An 18,730-nucleotide genomic window follows, 5' to 3' on the forward strand; every position below is an offset into this window, starting at 1 on the left:
TTGATTGCAAAACCAAGCCGTACCATCAATCGCCATCACGCAAAAACCAACGAGACCTCTAGCAATGCATCACAGCGGCTGCAAAATCTAAAGCGCCAAATGGGACAGAAATCAAACTCAAGAGGACGATGCAAATCGTCCTCGAATTCAATTTATGTACAACCTCCGGCAACAAGTTTCGCACCCCGCCTGTTGTGTCGTTCGACTACTGCTACTGTGTCGTGTAGTTCCGTGCGATGCGATTGTGCTGCGGAGTGTGCTAGCCAACAAAACCGGAACGACCGAAACCATCAAATACCTGTTCTAGTGAATCATCATATGGAGTACAACGATATGCGCCGGGCAGACGGACGAAACGTGGAATAGTAATATTCTGACACTATCGAATAGAGCGGCACGGATGGTGCATGTACCGATGAGAATTTAATCAAATTGTTCGCCGTTCCATCTTGATCAATGTTAATAACGATTTAATATGTGTATTCCAAAGAACTGAGCTCGCGTTCTATCACTTTGCATATTTTCAATATACCTTCATCAACATATCAACGATGCGACCAACTATGCGCATGAAAAAAAAGAAATATAAACAACGCAAAAGTACATTTATTTTAAAATTATTACTGAGATATAGATAATCTGTATGGAAAATAGACAGGAACTTCGTCATAAAGTTTTACGGCGGAACTAATTTTAAATGATGAATTTTCAAAGGAAATTTGTAAGCTTTACTTCCCGGAAACTGATACGACTCACGAATGTTGGTTTTACCAATCTACATCATCGGTGCAAGTTAAAACGGAACGAGCAAAATTCGCTCAGCTAAGACACGACCTTAAGTGTCGTAAGATGACATAAGCAAAAGGCCTCCCTGTCTCAGCCAGGGGTTGCGTTTAGGTACGTTCAAAGAATGCGTCATTGTCATATTTCGCATTTAAAATAATATCCACATGTGCGGTGTGGTGGGGAATAACCGACCGAGCCAGAGGGATGTAGATTATTTCGTACGGCGTCCTAGAATGCAAGGCGAATTGAAAGGAAACAACGCAATGCTTTTGGTGGGCTCACCGTCCCTCATGTACGGCACCGGCAATGACATATTATTACAGTCTGTCGGCGCATAGTGGTGCCTCAGTGTGTGAATCTGTCATGTGCTGCGAGTGTGCTTCATTCCTGCCAGGTTCGAACAATTGTCTTTCAACTGCATCAATTGATAAGAGTATGACATCGATCAAAGATTGTTCGAAACGGGTGAATGGGGCTTTTGGTTTGAAATCATACATACAACCTGCTAGCTTTAATTTGCTGCAAGTTATTTTAATTAACTAATACTACTGAATTCTAGAAAGAATTTCAACTTACATCATTACAGTGGATGGAATGCACCCCATAAAATGTGGCTCACCTTTTAACCCTTTCATCTTCCTCACTGACTCCATCCCAGCACATACAATGTGGAAGGTATGGGCTTCAACTTCAATAAACTAAGTACAAAGCACTACTCCATCTGTTTGCCCTTGTTGCACTTGGCCGGCAGAGCAGCCTGCAGCCACTACAATGGATGTCGACGTACCAAACTACACACGTTTACACAGAGAATCGACGTCATGACAAATGAATGTTGAAAGGGGTTTATTTTTTAAAAATCCCAACAAAACAGTTGACTGTTGCGTCGTTTTATACGCACAACGGAACGTTTTCTTTTTACCGTCTATGGCGTTACTCACATACATATCATAAGCTAAAAATATTTTAAATCAATCATGTTAAAGTACACTTTCTCTATGGAAGAAGGTTTACTTGATGGGAATGGAAAACTCTTAAGTGTTTATGTTTATGAACATTAAATCAAGCAGATTTCAATGACGCTATAGATGCGTTAAGAGCTATCGGCACTATTTCAGCTGCATTAGACTATGTACACAGTGCGGTTGTGTCTCATTGACGTCACCGCTCCGACATCACACACCGATGACGGTTACAATGTTGCGGAACTGGTAAACGGGTTTACGCGCGCTCGTTCCCCAAACTTTGCAATGAAATGATCGTTAATCCCAGTGTAAAAGCTTTCGAGTGTGAAAAAGCGAGAGCGAGAAAAAGCATACATATTTATCCAACTTATACGGCTAAAAATGGATATTGGTACGCATGTTACTGAGTCGTGCCAACTCACGATAGTAGCGTATATAAATAAAACGCATTGTACTATTGGATTAAACAGAAGAAGAAAAAAAAACATTTCGTTACCTACTCTCTATGGCGAAGACATAATTCTCTTATATTTAATATACAAACAGTATCCCGTTCGCATTCGATGATACTTCCGCTTACGTCAATGACGGACTTCGCTTACGTTTTGACGATAACGGGCATCGCCATCGTAACGGCGAATCAGTTCTGCCCAATGCACGATTTCCTGTAACGCTAACATCCACACACGTGCAACATTAAACGGCCTAACAAATCACAAAATCAATCCATATCTTGAATCGCCTTCTTCAAAACTCCTGGGATCTGATCTCATCCCAACAGTAATATTCCGCCTTCGGGTGGTGTGAGCAAAACAGCATGTTGCAATAATTTATCGATTGCTACCGGTTGTGCGGTACAAGCACATTTAAACCCAAATCATCTCGCTACCGTTTTGGGGACGGATCGCCGGATATTCTCCCGCAGGGCCGGGGCCACTGTCTGCGGTTGTGTTGCTAACCTGTTTATGTTTTTTTACCGTCACATTTACGGTCCCGCACATACGCTCGTTAACCATTAACCGCGCCATAATGAAGTGCAACGTTTTATTGGACAAATGAGAAATAGGTCACGCAAAGCACTATTTTGTACGCTTGCACGGATGGTGGCGTCCAGGATGCGCGTCCGAAAAGGATTATTGCTGAGTTATTAATGATGACCGTTCGTTTGCGTTTCTTCTGCCGGAATATGCCGGAAACATACCTAAAAAACAGATAATTCAAAATAAAAAAACAAATTAGTAAATTTGTTTATGGGATGTTTGTGTAACATGTGTTACAAATAAGAAAGATTTTAAATTAATATCATCGAAGGAAGAAAGTCTTTTGTTTATGTTTGCTTTTGCGCTATAAAACTCAATCGAATTTCAAATTGCATTTCCAATCTGCATAGCGTTTAAAAATGATTATGCAAGGTGATTTACAATTCAATGAGCATTATTTTCCATCGACCCATTGCAAACACTATTTGATACACGCGTTTTCCAATATAATAGATTATTTACACACGTAACAGTGCCATGTGTACCTGATGTTTTATCCATAGTGCTCTTTTTTTCGTGCCTACATAACAAAAGGTCAACAGTTATAGCCCCATATGCTGATAAAATTAAAAAAAAACGATAGAAAATTTAAATGGTATGTGGTGATTGTGGTTCTGCTATCAGAAACACAATTATATCGAGCCAAATAAAGAGGAAAGTTAATTTGAAAATTAAAATAATACATTATTTTCCATTATTCATAAGAAGATTAATATAGGCGGCTGACCGATCATTACCGGTCGGTCAAATGAAGTAGTCAGTAAATCACGATGACACACAATAGAACGGGTTTTTAATCACTAACGCATAACGACTTTATCTTTAGGGGTATAATAAAAAAAAAATTACGAAATAAAAAAAGGAAACCTAAAAGTAAACCGCTCATATGAACAATAAACAATAAATACAGTTTGCAACGCAAAAATCTACAATCTGGTCTGGTAATCTTCCATTTCAGTCATTAGCATTTAAAATTTGGTTCATTTGATGCACCTCAATGACCTGCGTTTAGCGGATGAATAAAAGTCCGGATTAACTCAGCGCATGCGATGGATTTGGTGTGCGGTGTGTTGCGGCTAATTCCGTTTCCCGGTCCCAAACATCGCGGTATGTTTATTAGCAAAATTTGCTATCGCGCAGCGGCAACATTCCAGGCGCAAAGAAACCGACCGCAGATAAGACGCAGACGCCTAAACAGTCGGGGAGCGCGCGAATGCGCACACCGTTGCAATGAAATTAGATTTCCTTCGATAAACAAACTGATTAAACATTTACACCACGGCTAGATGATGGGGAGGAAGGGATCATTGCGCGTATTGGCCATAAACTCTCCACCTTCTAACATGTTCTACACCCCATCACAAACACAAGCACATCGAAAGAAAGCAAATGGGGGGGCTTCTTGCAAAAAGGTTTACAATAGCTGCTACACTTTAAAGCGCAATAAAAGTGAAGCACCAAGGTGAAGAATGAAGTAATTTTTAAAATCATGCTTGAAATGGTAAAAAAAAGTGCCAGTGGTTGTATTGAAATAATTTATTTTGTGTAACTCATGTAAGAGATTTGGTCCTTTTTTTAGGAATTACGCTTCTTCAACTTAATCTATTGACCTCAATATTTTACCCAAAACTTTCTCGAACACGCAATTTCTTCTACTTTCTGTCGTATCCTCTGTGAAAAGGGTAGAAAGTGAATTTTTCGTGTAAACAAAACTATTTTCGCCAAACCAATTTTACCAAACACCTTGATCGAACAGCATCCTTCCATTCCACCAGGCATTTCATCATCAATCGATTCGTTTATATCGAATATTTCTCTAACGGAAGGTATGTGTGCATCACCATCGTCAGTTCCAGCAAGCTAAAGTTCCTTCCTTTTCTCTATGCAAAATGAGCGCATGTTGCTAACCGTTGCCGGTGTTTAGATTTGGATTAACGTTAGTTATGAGCGGACCATCTTCCTGGTGTGATGTGTAAGCGACGTTGCCAGTAATTAAATTAAATCTGCTAACTATCTCACCGGTCTGGTTCTTTGGTCGGTGGAGGTGGTAACGCTAATCTGCGCTTCGACCCATAATGCCGCCATGGGCATGCAAACAGACACAATCCGATCAAGGGAAGAGTGTTTGTGTGTGTGTGTATTAGTGCATTTACGCTTCCACGCTGAGCAAAAGCAGAGATTTGGCCGATTCGCTTTTTTCCCTGAGGTTTAAGTTTTTGTACCACTGCATCAAACGAACCAACATTGGAGGAAATGTTTGTAGTGCGGCTTTGTCGGATAATGCAATTAGTTTGGCTCCTCTTGTTTCGGAACCTTGCCTGCCGTTTTGTTCGATCTGGTGCAATTCAATTTTGATTGTGTCTTTTCTGATGATCAGTAGACCAGGGCTCAATAAAATACAAACTTGAAACATATTTACGATCTCCCACGTTGTATCGCAATATTGACGATCAACGCGATTTTAAAGCAAATAAAAAAGTTGATAATGAATTTTCCAATGATCCGAAATTGAAAATGATTCATTTATCATACGACCCTGAATAATAATTGGTTTGTGAACAGTGTACCTCAAGCCGACAAGCACTGCATAACTCTTATTAAACGTCTAAGCCTGTAAATAAAGCACTAAAAACTAAAGATTGCATACTTTTAGGCGTTACATTTATACTAGCGTAAGTTCTCCTTTACCTTTAAGCATCGACAGCAGCAAACATTCTTCATAAAAACTGTGCCAGTGTCACGAATTACAACAATTTTAGAAATTTATCAAAATAATGCAACTTCAAAAGGAAATCTGCTAAGAATATAGAGTAAAGAAAAAGGACATTTATCTCCCAAAATGGATAAGCATTGCCCATAAACCACATTCTTTGTTATCGCCATACTGTCGAAACTCACCGGCGGTTCAATATAACTTTCCAAATTTGGAGCCCACAAAAACATGCTTCCACTCATTCTCCCTGCGTCCCTTGCGTCAGGTAACCGAGGGCAAAACAATGGAGGAGCGAGCTTTGCTGTGAAGCTTTTAGTACATTCGAGTGATGTTTACGACAGGTTTTGGTCCTAAAATATCCATCAGCAAGACTATTGACCATCAAAACCTCACCACCCACTTGGGTGTTTTGTTTTTCCATGTTCTGTGTTCCACCCACAGCCACATCACCACCGCTCAGAGCGATTTTTTGGAGCATATAAAGGAAAAGACAAACACTTTATTATACTCTGCCGCATTTTAGCAGAACAACCAAAATAACAAATGAAAGGTTTTTTTGTAATTATTAGAATAGAACAAAAAGAAGCTCAAACATGAACATTTTAATTGTGACGTATAAAACTTCGGAACCGACCGAACTGCCAACATTATAAAAGAAATTGGCAAAAAATATTCTATCACGACGCAAAAAGGGATAGGGTAAATTTTAATTTAAGTGACACGAATTCGCACTGTGAAGCGAACTTCGTCCAGCTGGAAAATTCCAACCAACATTCAACGAATAAAACGTCAAAATTCCATCATTTATAGACAGGCTGCAAAACAACACCGTTCCGTCGGGTCTTTCCACAGCCAATCGCAAAATGTAAGAACTTTCCATCAAAAGTCTCGCCAGCCTGTTGCCTTCGGGACTTTGGGCGGCTATGAAGTGACATGCCCTTAGGGGATAGGAATATGAAGGTGTGTCGTGTCTCACGGTAAGAAGGAAAGGAACGTCAATCAACCGGAAGCCGGCAATAGGCTGATTAGAGTGCCATTGAACTTTAGAAAAACCTGTTGTACACACACACACACACACACACACAAACATCGGTCGCATACACTCTCGTGCCATTCTACTTCCATCCGTCGGATGATGGTTCTTTCCGACTTTAGGAAAGCGCACATCTGAAGAAGAGAAGAGATGGAAAATAATAAAAATCGTAAAAAGCTCTGCACAACGTAACATATTACGGGGTCCCGGTCGTTCCTGGCGGGGAAAATGTCAAGGAAAAGTTATCCATTCAACAGTTGATTATTGCAGATAATGATCTTTTCTCGCATTCTTTGCATATCCAGCGTTTGAGGAATTCGGAGAAATCGGCACGGCAATAGCATAACTCTAGGCGGCCTAATTTGTGTTTGCAATTTGTACACATTGTACATCAATTTGTAAAAGCTCGTAATAAAAGTTAAATCCATACTTTATTTCACTTTGCACCTAAATTCCTTTCCTAATATATGACTATTTATGAATATTAAATTCCCATTTCTTGATCGTACTATTTCTCATAGTGGTTTCAAAACGTCTGTAAATGTGCTATTAAGATTTTTACACTCCTTTTATTCCCGGTATGTTTCCGAATCAACTCTCTGAAGGTATAATAAAATCATTGCCCTGAAGGTATAATAAAATAATAAAAAAATAATTTTAATATTGCATACCTTTAGGCGTACCCACCCAAGACGTTAACGTAGCGCGAACTTTCACAGGGAATTTATACGCCTACATCTTTGATCAATCTTTGCTTGGAGGCATTGAAATTAAGCGAGTCAAAAATGATCCCTATTCATATCTTATTTGTCATCCAGTGGCTTCGGCGGATGTTTATCCTTCAACCGTTTGTAAATTTGTAATAACAAAGTTACGGTGAATAGAAACTGCACAACGGATATTTTTTTTATTAATATCCGCTCGGAAGGTTTCCTATGAAAAGGTGATAAAACGGCATGTCACTATCACCTATCGTTTCACCATGGCAATGGTCCGAGACCGGTTCTATGAACTAACCCTTCTTCTCATACTAAACGTTACAGCGCAAAGCAGTTGTTCTTTCACGCACAAAATACATGCGTCGAATGGTCTTCTGGAGTTTGATAGCATCTATCTCACATATCTGGTCACAGCATGACGAGAGGATTCTCTGAAGCATACTCCAAAGCTACATTGGTTCCAATGTACCTGTTGTAGTTGATGTTGTTATTGTAGTCCGTTGTAGATTCAATCCTTTCCTAGGATGCGTACGCCAAGCCAAACACATCACCAGAAAAGGTTCTGGGTCACAACCCCTTTCTCACCTTCACGACCCATAAACAGCCAGTCATTAGGCAGCACACAACGGTTGGGGCCACCCAGCATATTGTGTATTGTAGATAAACCACCTTCTGGCAGTAATATTGAATTTTCTCACCAATGGCCAATGACCCGCTAGCAATGGAAACATATCCATTTACCTACACACACATGAAGGGTATTTTAAAACCCAAACTCCCTGTAAAGTGAAATGCACGATGGTAACAAAGTACCTTACCAACGTAGATTTATTTTCATATATGCACCACAACACCATCCAACGGTGTACACAACCAGTGGTATCTCCCCTTCTTCGCCGAGAAAGCGAAAATGCTTTTCGTATGCAACTACAAAACCTGCTATAGAATGTGTTGTCGATTCCAAACACGAACCAGACACACCAACGTTGACTGTTCCTCCGTACGCAGTGACGAACGGCGGAAATCGATGGCCATTTCAAATTCGTCACTTCATTGCACCGAACAGAGTAGCGTCGCATCGTACATATCCCGACATCCGTCTGTAGCGACGTTGCACAGACGAATGCATTTGCATCATACGGTTATCGACTGCTTAACATGATAACTCAAAAATGGCATCCTGGCGTGGAACGAGTGTAGATCAAACCATCATCCGCACGGTGGTCGTCGATAGGAAGGGACCGTACGCGGGCAAGACTAGAAAGGCAAGCATCGCATCGATTTATCTAACCGCGAGCGCGAGAGCTCGTGCAAATCGTTGAAATTTTCCTCCACACCAAACCACTTTGGTTTATTTCTGAAAGGTACAAACCTTTCTCGTATAAAATTATCTTTTTTGGTATTTTAATTAAAATTTATGACATTAAAATGATGTGAACAATTTGATTAAAACATTTATAAGAAGTATATCCTCTAAATCTTCTAAGAATTTCTTCACGAGAGCATTTCCCAAAATAAAATATAATTATAATTCTGTTCAGCTTTTGGTTTTAGCTACTCCCAAGAGTTACCGAGAATAAGCGGGATTTAGCGGCATAATCTAAAGAGCAAAAAGCTTTCGTAACGCGCGTGGGTTCTTTGACTAAGTAAACATATTTTTGTAGGAGTGATCGAGAGACTGCGAACAACGATATACGATACAATTAATGAATTTTGTGATTTGGTCAAATCTAGAACGAGAAAACCAATTCCATAAAGACGATTGTGAAGTATAAATAATTGTACGATAAAATATAAGTAAACAGTTTTACTTTCGGTACTATTGATTCTTCTAAGTTGACTGAAAAAGTATAAAACTGCCTTATTTAAAATTTTTACTAATCAGAGTTTGTCGATATAATCATGAAATTAAAAAAGCATATACGATAGATTACGTTTAGCTAAGAGCAAATTAGGAAAGTATAGACCATTCTGTAGTATATAACAAATATCTGGAATGGTTTGGAACATTCCGGAGCTATTCAAAGCACTCTAGACTATTTGGAGCCTTCAGTACTTGTTTGAATTCTACATAACACTACGGCGAATTTTTCCGGCGTCGAATCTGATAACTCAAAGGCAAAATTACAGATAATTCTTGAAAACATTACAAAAATCTCAACATCATATAAGATAAATACGACGAGAACCATGTAGAGACTCTCAAAAACATTCGAAAAGGAGCTTAAAGGTAAATCAGAATTGAATCAAAGAACGAGGATCTTAAGGTGCTTTTGAATGGCATCGACTCAACGAAAACTTTCTCGTGGTGTCAAAAAAGTTATCAAAAAAGTTGTTTACATCGCGTGCAGACCTGCTAAGATCAGTTGCAAACAACTGAAGTATGTGTTTGACAGTTGCTGTAACGTGAAAGTTGCTGTCATTTGAAAGCACCTTTACAAATGTCACGTATTTTTTTAATTATCATTTGGACACTAGCTCGATGCGATCTGTACGGATTTTACCAGCGAATATCAAACAGTACTGAGGCAGTGACCATACGAGTAAATAGAACATAGTCTTGAAATATATGCAGAATATTGAAAATATAGTAAACAGTACAAAGTACGTAAAATAACTGGTAAAACGTTTTAATATTTCAACTGTCATCAGGATCCCGCTAACCAAGGAATCCAAATCAACAAAATAAGATCTTTTACCAAACTTTGCCAACAATACAGATTACTGTCGGTATCGTTGGGATTCCTCAAAAAAGATTATTTTACACCTACACGAAACAATAATCCATGAATGCACAAATACAAATTATATTGTGCAATAATGAAAAATTATAAATACCTACAGACACTTTGAAACTCCAAACGATGATCGTACTTAAAAAATAACTTTTCGTCCCAGGTTTTAGACTTCGACCATCTGTGGTCAATCATGTATGAAAATTCATTGAAATAGAACGAAAGCAATCAACTTTTAGAATTGCGCATTCAAAGGAAGATTTAAAAAAGCACTGTAAAAAAACAAATCTGCTTTTTCTTCAGATAGAAGTCACCAAATTTTGTTCATGGAATACACAACATGTAAGACTCGTTTTTGTAAAAAAAAACATAAAATCTTTTTTTGTGGAAATTTGTTGAAAAGTGTCTTATCTTGCGGCATTCTAAATCGCCCATCCATCAGGACGAGCGGTGGTTCAACATCCGACTTATACAGACATCTAGAAACAAAACAAAATGGCAACATATCTCTTAACGCCCCACTTATATTGAAATCCAACCAATCCAGCAACCAAATTCTAGCTTCACAACTATGTTTTTATTAAAAACCCAGCACCGCACATTCAATTCAACACATTCAACAGTGTTGATCGTGGTGATCAAAATTGTTTCCAACATTCTGCACCAACTTTACCGTGCGTAACAAGATCGCATATTCAATTTTACTTCAGCACAAACATCCGGCCGATGTTCACAGGCCAAGGTCGCTTTGAATGCACACCGGGGCCGGGGGTGAATGCGATGCGACCAGAAGCGAGAAAAAAAACCGAGCTCTCGCAACGGGATGAAATTGTTTAACGCTAAACTAGCAGAAGCAGCATCGGGAAAAAATACCAACATCACAAGAGATACCAACCATCACTAAAACACAAAACCAAAAATGCCACAACTTTCCCACTTTTCTAACTAGATACAAATCCGTACACATCTACGTCCGATATCTGTCAGAGACAACGGCGCGGCAGGAAGAACATGGCAGGAAGCATCCAAAAAATAAAAAAAAAATAAAAAACGAAAAAAAAGCAGACAGGCTATACAATTTTCCACGAAAGCATACCGCAAATTGAGTTTTAAAGTGCTTTCTCATCATTTCTCCAGCGGCAAATCGAATCAACGCCCCACGTTCGGAAAAGGCAAATCGAAAAGAATGCCAAAAGAGAGTTTTGCCAGACCTCGACGTCGTGTCGATACGAAAAGGATATCCTATCGGGGCGATGGGTGGTTCGATTTTTTCGTAGGAATTTTCTTTCTCGATTTTCCACCGGTGGAAAGAATTGTCGACACTAAACAAGTTAATTTCGACAGATTAAACAGTACACGAGCCTACAAGTTTGCAAAAGGTGAGCCAAAAAGCACACATCTACTATAAAAAATGGCTGTCGATTCTGTCACCTGTCAACACGCATGTCAAGGTTTGCATAAATTAATACTAATGCGTAAAGGAAAAATATTAAAACATAAAAATAAAAGTTATGAAAAATATTATCTCCTAATGAGGTGCTAAATATTACAACAAACAAAAGCACCAATCCATTTATGTTTGGATCTTCATTTCCATTCCATTCCCAGACTGCGTTCGGTATATTTTACAACAAAGCATTAGCTGAAACCTTTTTTTTCAAGTGGAAGATTAAGTTGCGAGCTAGATAGCTACTTATACAAACTGGCTCTTCCTCAACAACTCACTTGAAAATCATGTAAAATTGGATTTAAGGAGCATCAAGATCAAGAACTTTGTGCCGACACAACGGCAGAAAAACCACACCAAAAATAAAGTAAATGAACATTATTTGGCAGCAATAATAGCAACGACAAACAACACCCAGGAATGGATATACAATTGTTACCAACGGATAAGGGATTGGAAGTCCCATTTATTTCCATCACATTCTCACTCTACTGTGCGTCGGTTTGCGTTTAGAGCACGACGAATTATGCACGAATATTCCTGGAAGTACAATGCTACCAGTGGGGTGCGCCAAATGTAAGTGCACAATGAAGCAACCCATTCGCGTCTATCTCCCATATACATGCTAAAACTTTATTTTTCTTCTTACGCATCGAACCTTCCATTCAGAGAGAGAGATAACCATAAATTCAGATGTGGCAGACACGCAATGAATGGAAATGTATTGTGCGCTTTAGCTTTCGGAACACTTCCGAGCGAACGTCATGCAAAACAACAGTGGAGTGGTAATCTGGAATGTATGATAGACGTAGGAAGTTTTGACCAATTAAATGTTTAATCTGTTTAGAATAATAAAAGCAAAAGCTAGAGGTAATTAAGCTCCATAAAAGAGTGTTCTCAACGATCAAGATTTAATGCAGTTAGAAAAGCTTTATAACTCCAAAACACAGAGTCTATTATTGGGGTCGATCATATTTTAAGTACTCCAGCGATGAATTACCAAGGTAGCGCCATGCGTAAGGATTAACTCGTTTGATTTTCTTTTATGTTAAACTGTCGAATTGGAGCTACTGCTTGACGAATTTTACTAAAAAATTAACATCTACAAAATATAGGAAATGTGGCCGAACGGTGATTAATGATTTGGTTTGTTATTTGTCGAGTAGCAGAACGAATCTTTGATTAGGAAAACATTTGAATCATCAGTTCACAGGTTAATTGGGCTTGCTTATTTGTATGGAAAGTTAATAGATAAGGCGAAAAATGTCAAAACGTATACAAAAAAATTACTGAAAGTATGATCGACCCTAGTTGTTAATGTAGCATGGCTTAAAATTATTATTATCTCGAGTCTATCATTCTAATATTCCAGATTTCGAATAATTTCGATTTCGAATATTCGAATAATAGATAAATTTATATACTCCAAATTCAAAATGAAATGAAATAAGAATACGTAATAAAACATAAACTAAAATAAATTTAATAAAAATGACACGTAATTAGAATTAATTAAATTAAATTCGCAATTAAAAGAAATAATAAAAGTTAAATTTAAGTATTGAAATTATGACATGCGTTACACAACAAAGTGCTTAAATTACAAATGCAAGATTCAATAGTACTGATTATCTTCCGGATAGTAAAAATACGTTCTGAACCTCTCGATATAGAACCTCGATAAATTGTATAATCGGTAAAGCACGAATTCAAAACACGCCCAGCGATGGTTCAAATCTCGGCTGAACCCATAATGTTCCATATGCATGAATAGAGGTCGCTCAGCTTGGAGTAATTTTTTTTAAAGAAGATCATTAATCTTCACCTCAATACGATAAAGAGAGGTTTTGTAACAGCCAAATAAAACTGAAGATACATAAAGCAAAAGCATAAATACAATCCAACCACTCCATAAAGTTTCAATTGATAGAAATATCTTAGGAAAAAGTGTGATAACACTCAAGACAAAAATGTTAAATTATTCATTTAATACGAAATACTGTTTCGTTCCACCATTATTATCAGATTGATTAATAATTTTGCACAAACTAATAAAACAGAGTTTCAACAACACAATGTTAAATTTGTTAATGTTCATAAATGACAATTTCAGAGAATTGATGAATTTTCCAAAGGTTCAAAGTAGGTAAACAATATCTTATAATTTTATAATTTAAAAATCACAAACCTCATTTTTGCTATTTCAAAACGTGTTCAAGTTGTTCTTTATACAAAAATCGCATCATCCAACATCTGTACGGATTGCTTTCCCGGCTTGTCGCACGAGAAATAAGCGCAACATCACACACGTGTGGAGTGGCATTTGGTTCAACAAATGGAATTAGTTAAGTCGCTACGGTTACCTTTTTTGGCGCACGCATAAACGGGGACATGAACTTGAAACATAGCTTAAGCCGATACGGCCATTCGGCATGATTGAGAGTGTTCTGTGTTTGAAGTTGAAGCCCGGGGAGGCTTTAGCAAAAGTGTAGCCAACGCACAGTGCACTTGTTACACACGGCGGAGGATAAACGGTAGTGTGTTTTCCCTTCTCAACTGATAGATCGCTGTAAATCAAATGACACATCGCCAAGCGACGAAGGACACAACTCAATCAACGGTCGAGCTGCCGACCAGAGCGGGCCAATCGATCCAAGTGCCAGTTAGCGTTTAGCGAGCCAATGGATCGAACGAAAACGAAAGTGGCACTCAACACCAACACGCACATATAATCGGGTTGTTGTGGAAGATCTCGCATAAAAAAAAGGACAGAGCAAACGCGAGTTTGTAAACTGTCCAAACCGGGACATGTTACGATTTGTACCGCAAACGGTTCGTAACGAAATGATCGTCTGTGTTCGTACGTGAGAAATACATCCAGTTGGTGGAAGTTCCGAATTACTACGGTGCCGTGATGCTGGAGGTTCGGTGAAAAGCGTGCAAATGCTAGGCAACTTGCCAAGATGCACCTTCGCTCGAATGCTGCCGCGTTTGCCTCTCGAAATGCAATGTGACAGCGCAGCAACACCGCACGAACAAACAACATCCCGGGGAGACTAGACGCACTAGAATCATTCGGAATTAATCACCCGAAAAGGTGTTGACGCTAGGTCTGCCATACATGTTTACATGTTTGTGAATTGATATGTTTTTAGAACATGTACCATACTAGCTTTAAGAAAAAGTGTGTTTTTTCTACTTTTTTTGTTGAATTTAATTAATATACACTTTCTGACCTATTAGAGTTTTCAAACGTCTGATAAAAATTCAGACGTTTGACATATGAACCCGCGTCAGACACGTCCGAGCTTTCAGCTTAACTTGAGAGCTTTCTGTCCTATCAGAATGTGTCAAATTTACAATTGCTGAGCAGAATGGGTTTGTTAAATTGTTGCTAACAAGAAAATTGAGAAAACAGAAATTTAGTAACCAAACAAAAGTTTATATGTTTGCAAACATTTTTGCTGATATCTCTTTGACAGGAGAAGGAAAAAAGCTTCTATCATTAGTCAAGAACGGTTTATTAGACTATTCGTGTAGTATCATAAACAAAACCCGTTGGAGCCAGATACTTTAACAAACATAATTCCGAAGATATATGAAGAAACTTATAAAAAGCTTCAAAAAAATGTTTGTTGAAAATCATATTGCAAACCACGCGACAGGACAGCTTATAAATAAATTTGTAAAACATTGGGCAACTTATAGTTTCACGTTTTGTATCCTTATATCGTAAACGCTTGTTTTGGCGGTTGATGTTTCCCTTCAATTTCAATCCCAAAACGGAATTATTTCCCGTGACCGAATCGACCCAAATCTCAACCCACTGCACTCAACTGCAGACGCATTCGCGCCTGGAGGATGGCCAACTGGATGATGCTGTTAAAAATAAACACTTTCCAAACGGTGGTTTGTATACAATAAGAACCCTACTACCGCGTAAACCGAAATTTTCGATTGCTTCGGCCAGGGAGGATTGATGCTGTTGCTGCTGCTGCTAAATACGATGTGCGGGTAATGGCTGTGTAGGGAGAAAATGGGGTTGGTTGTAATAATTTTACAAATAGAACACAAGCGCACCGCACCTTACACCAACCAATTTTCTCACCCATTCCAGTGCGATTGTGCGGATTGGATCGCGTCCAAGTGGTAGCTCAAAACGGAAACATTGATTGCCTTGCAACAAATTGACCATCATGGCCAGACCCCAGCATCCCCGGTCTAGTCTCTGACACAGTGAGGGAGAGAATAAAAAAATCTTCCACGGATAGCACACCAACGCGCTACCCGTTATGGACGAGACGATGAAACGTTTGGCTAATCCCCCCATCCTCCACCCAAAAAAGTATCTTAACGGGGGCGTTGGCCTCCCTGTTTCACGAATTGGTACGGATTTCGAGGGAAACGGATTATTTATTTTATTTCCCCAGATGTTTGGGAACCTCTGCCACCCTCTGCCAAGTGAGCAGAACGCTTTGTCCAACTTTTTTGTTTTTGTCGGAGGAAATTTGGCAGGAATTTAGTCTACCTACTCAATCGCCAAGAATCAGGTCAAAAGGATTGTTTTTTTTTGTCTTGCTGTGACTCCAGCGTGATTCCACCCGAATGGAAGCTGTAGCTTGACGAAGGAAGCCAACAAAGGTAACTTTCACAAGTGGTGCAGTAGCTACGGACAGAAAACTCTTGAATGCTTGCTTGTGCTTGCAATTTGCAGTACTTTACAGGCTTCGTGTTCCAGCAGCTTAAAAACACTGGTCAAAAACATTTGTTGCATTGGCACATAATGCTTAACAGTCGGTTGTTTGTGTGTTTTCGGTGTGTTCCATTAACCCTTTGCCTCGGGTGGACGCCTATATGTACTTATAGACGTTAACCAGTTAACTTCAAAACAAACACGCACCGGGCACACATAATGTGCATCATATCATCGACATAAGCCGTAAGCTTCCATTAATAAGCTACACATGCCGTACTTATGCTTTGATCCGCTGTTTGTTGGGTCGTGTAATTAGTAACTTTATCCTTGCATGAAATAGACGCGATGAAAAGGGCGTACGCGTTTCGAGTGTAGAATAAAGTTTTGCGCATAATACAGTACGTACCCGCTTCAACCGTTTCAAAAACTCCAACCCGAACCCGGATTGATTAATGGTGGTGAAATGCTATGAAAAACATGTCATTCCGATGTTCAGATCGGGAAAATTGTGCACGTGTAAAGTTTTACAAATTCATCATGCCACACAAATTCCCAGGCGTTCAGTGTTCCGGAGGGAAAGTACCATTCATCGCAAAAGCTCACCAATCAATTTGGGTTGATTTAAATGATCCATGCAAACACACACTATCGCCATCATTATGCCTTTCGCGTTGTGTTGCTTAAGCTACTGGGTACCGCAGTCTGTCCTTCAACCGATTAGTCGACGAATAGATTCGACGAATACACTGGGAAATATACGCATTAGACCTAATTAATACTTAATTAATGGTGTGATACTGCTCCATCTGACAAATGGCAGATCATTTAAATCACGCACTGATGGTACTGTCTGATGGTACAGGCTAGGAGCAAAGATACACACATTTATATCATCTCTTAAAGAGAGAGAAAATTTTAAAAATATTAATAAAAATCACAATTATTCCTACCGAGCCAGAATTAATTTTTCCTGCCCAAAATATTAATTCATATCAGGCGTATATGTAAATTGGTCTAGACTCGAAATTCTAGAGTTAATTTGTTTTAATAATATTTTAAAGATTAAGAAGTCTTTTAAAATTATACACCATTTAGCCTTTTGCGACTGACAATACGGCTAAATGCCTTAATAGTGGAATATAAATTAAAACAATTAAAATAACTTTCAATAACTTTTCCTGTCTTACTTAGTCATTGGGAGTGCTGTTACAAACTCCAGACAAGTGACTTAAATGACTCTTGTAAGCTAACTGTGCGTATATCCCTTACTTATCGGGCCTACTGCAGCACTCTTCTGAACCTCTCACGATTGTGCGTCATCCTCTGCCACTCCAGTATCGCAATCTTTCTGGCGGACTCATCAACGCCATCACTCCATCTCAGTTTGGGCTTTGTGGATGTGCATGTGGATGACCTAAAAGAACTCTATGGGGTGAGTTGTTCGGTGCCATTTGAATGACATGACCAGCTCACTGGAGTCCAATTCGCTGTACAACAGTGAGTTTATCGTACAATTAATCGAGCTCGTGACTGCAGCAACTCATCCATTTTCCGTCCACAAATCCTGGGTCAAATATACTTTTGAGCATCTTTCTCTCGAACACGGGTTAGAAAGTTTTGTGAATTTTGGAAAAAACGTCTGCGTCTCAGGAACGTATGTCAATCCTAGCAGCTACGAGGCGACGCTCAGAATGGGATTTGATGCCCGGTCCTGTCATGTGGAACCGGCGCCATTTAACACCTATGAGAACTGGGCGAATGTGAGCACTGGAACTAAATGTAGGTTCTCTCTCTCTCTTCTTGGCTTTAACGACCTTACAGGTCACGCCGGCCATTTCTGGCTTACTAGACTTATTTTTACCACGTTGCCGGATAGTCCTTGCTACGGGGAGACGGTCTGGGGGTTTATCACATGCACCACCGGGTCGCCCCCTGTATGTAAATGTAGATTCCAGGGAATCAAAAGTTCGATCGTCGCGACAGGTGTTCTGAATAGAAATGTTTCCTTAGACTGCAGAAAGACCGGTTAGTACCTCCCAGCGCGCATCTCAACATCAGTGCCGTTGTCGGTGCTGACCTTTGGCCTTCGATTCAATATAGCTGTAATTTAGGACGACTTCAGAAGTGCAATCACCTATCTCTACGTCATCCTTGCGTAGAGAACATTGTAGAACATTGTTGCAATGTTCTATAACCTGTAAAATGTATTATTCTGTACGTTTAGTCTGGCATTTCTAAGAATTCCAACATTTTCTATGTATAGACTAAATCTGATATATTAGACCAAGGGTCTCCAAACTATCCCGCGAGATCCCAAGATTGGCCCTCAGCTGTGGCTATTCCACTCAAAGCAGCCCGCCATCTAAAAAGTTTGGAGGCCCCTGTATTAAACCATAATAGACAGAGGAGGTAACAGATGCAGCTAAGATAGCAGAGACGGTAAAGAGCGACTCCAAAACACGGTCAATCTAGGCTCAAATTTCGATTGGACTCTGTGTTCAACAACGCTGGACTTGAAAGCTATCACCTATTAGGCTTATATTTTAAGACGGCAAAAATACATTTTTCCTACGATGATACACAATGAAATTATGAA

The 18,730-nt window shown here is 39.2% G+C and overlaps 1 protein-coding gene across 8 annotated transcripts in view; it reads right to left on the bottom strand.

Annotated features, from left to right (window-relative positions):
- LOC125768773 (beta-arrestin-1) overlaps positions 1-18,730 on the bottom strand; it is a 49,998-nt gene that overhangs the window by 29,401 nt on the left and 1,867 nt on the right. The window lies entirely within an intron of this gene.

This window comes from Anopheles funestus, chromosome 3RL (assembly GCF_943734845.2).
Source record: "Anopheles funestus chromosome 3RL, idAnoFuneDA-416_04, whole genome shotgun sequence".
NCBI classification, from domain to species: Eukaryota; Metazoa; Arthropoda; class Insecta; order Diptera; family Culicidae; genus Anopheles; species Anopheles funestus.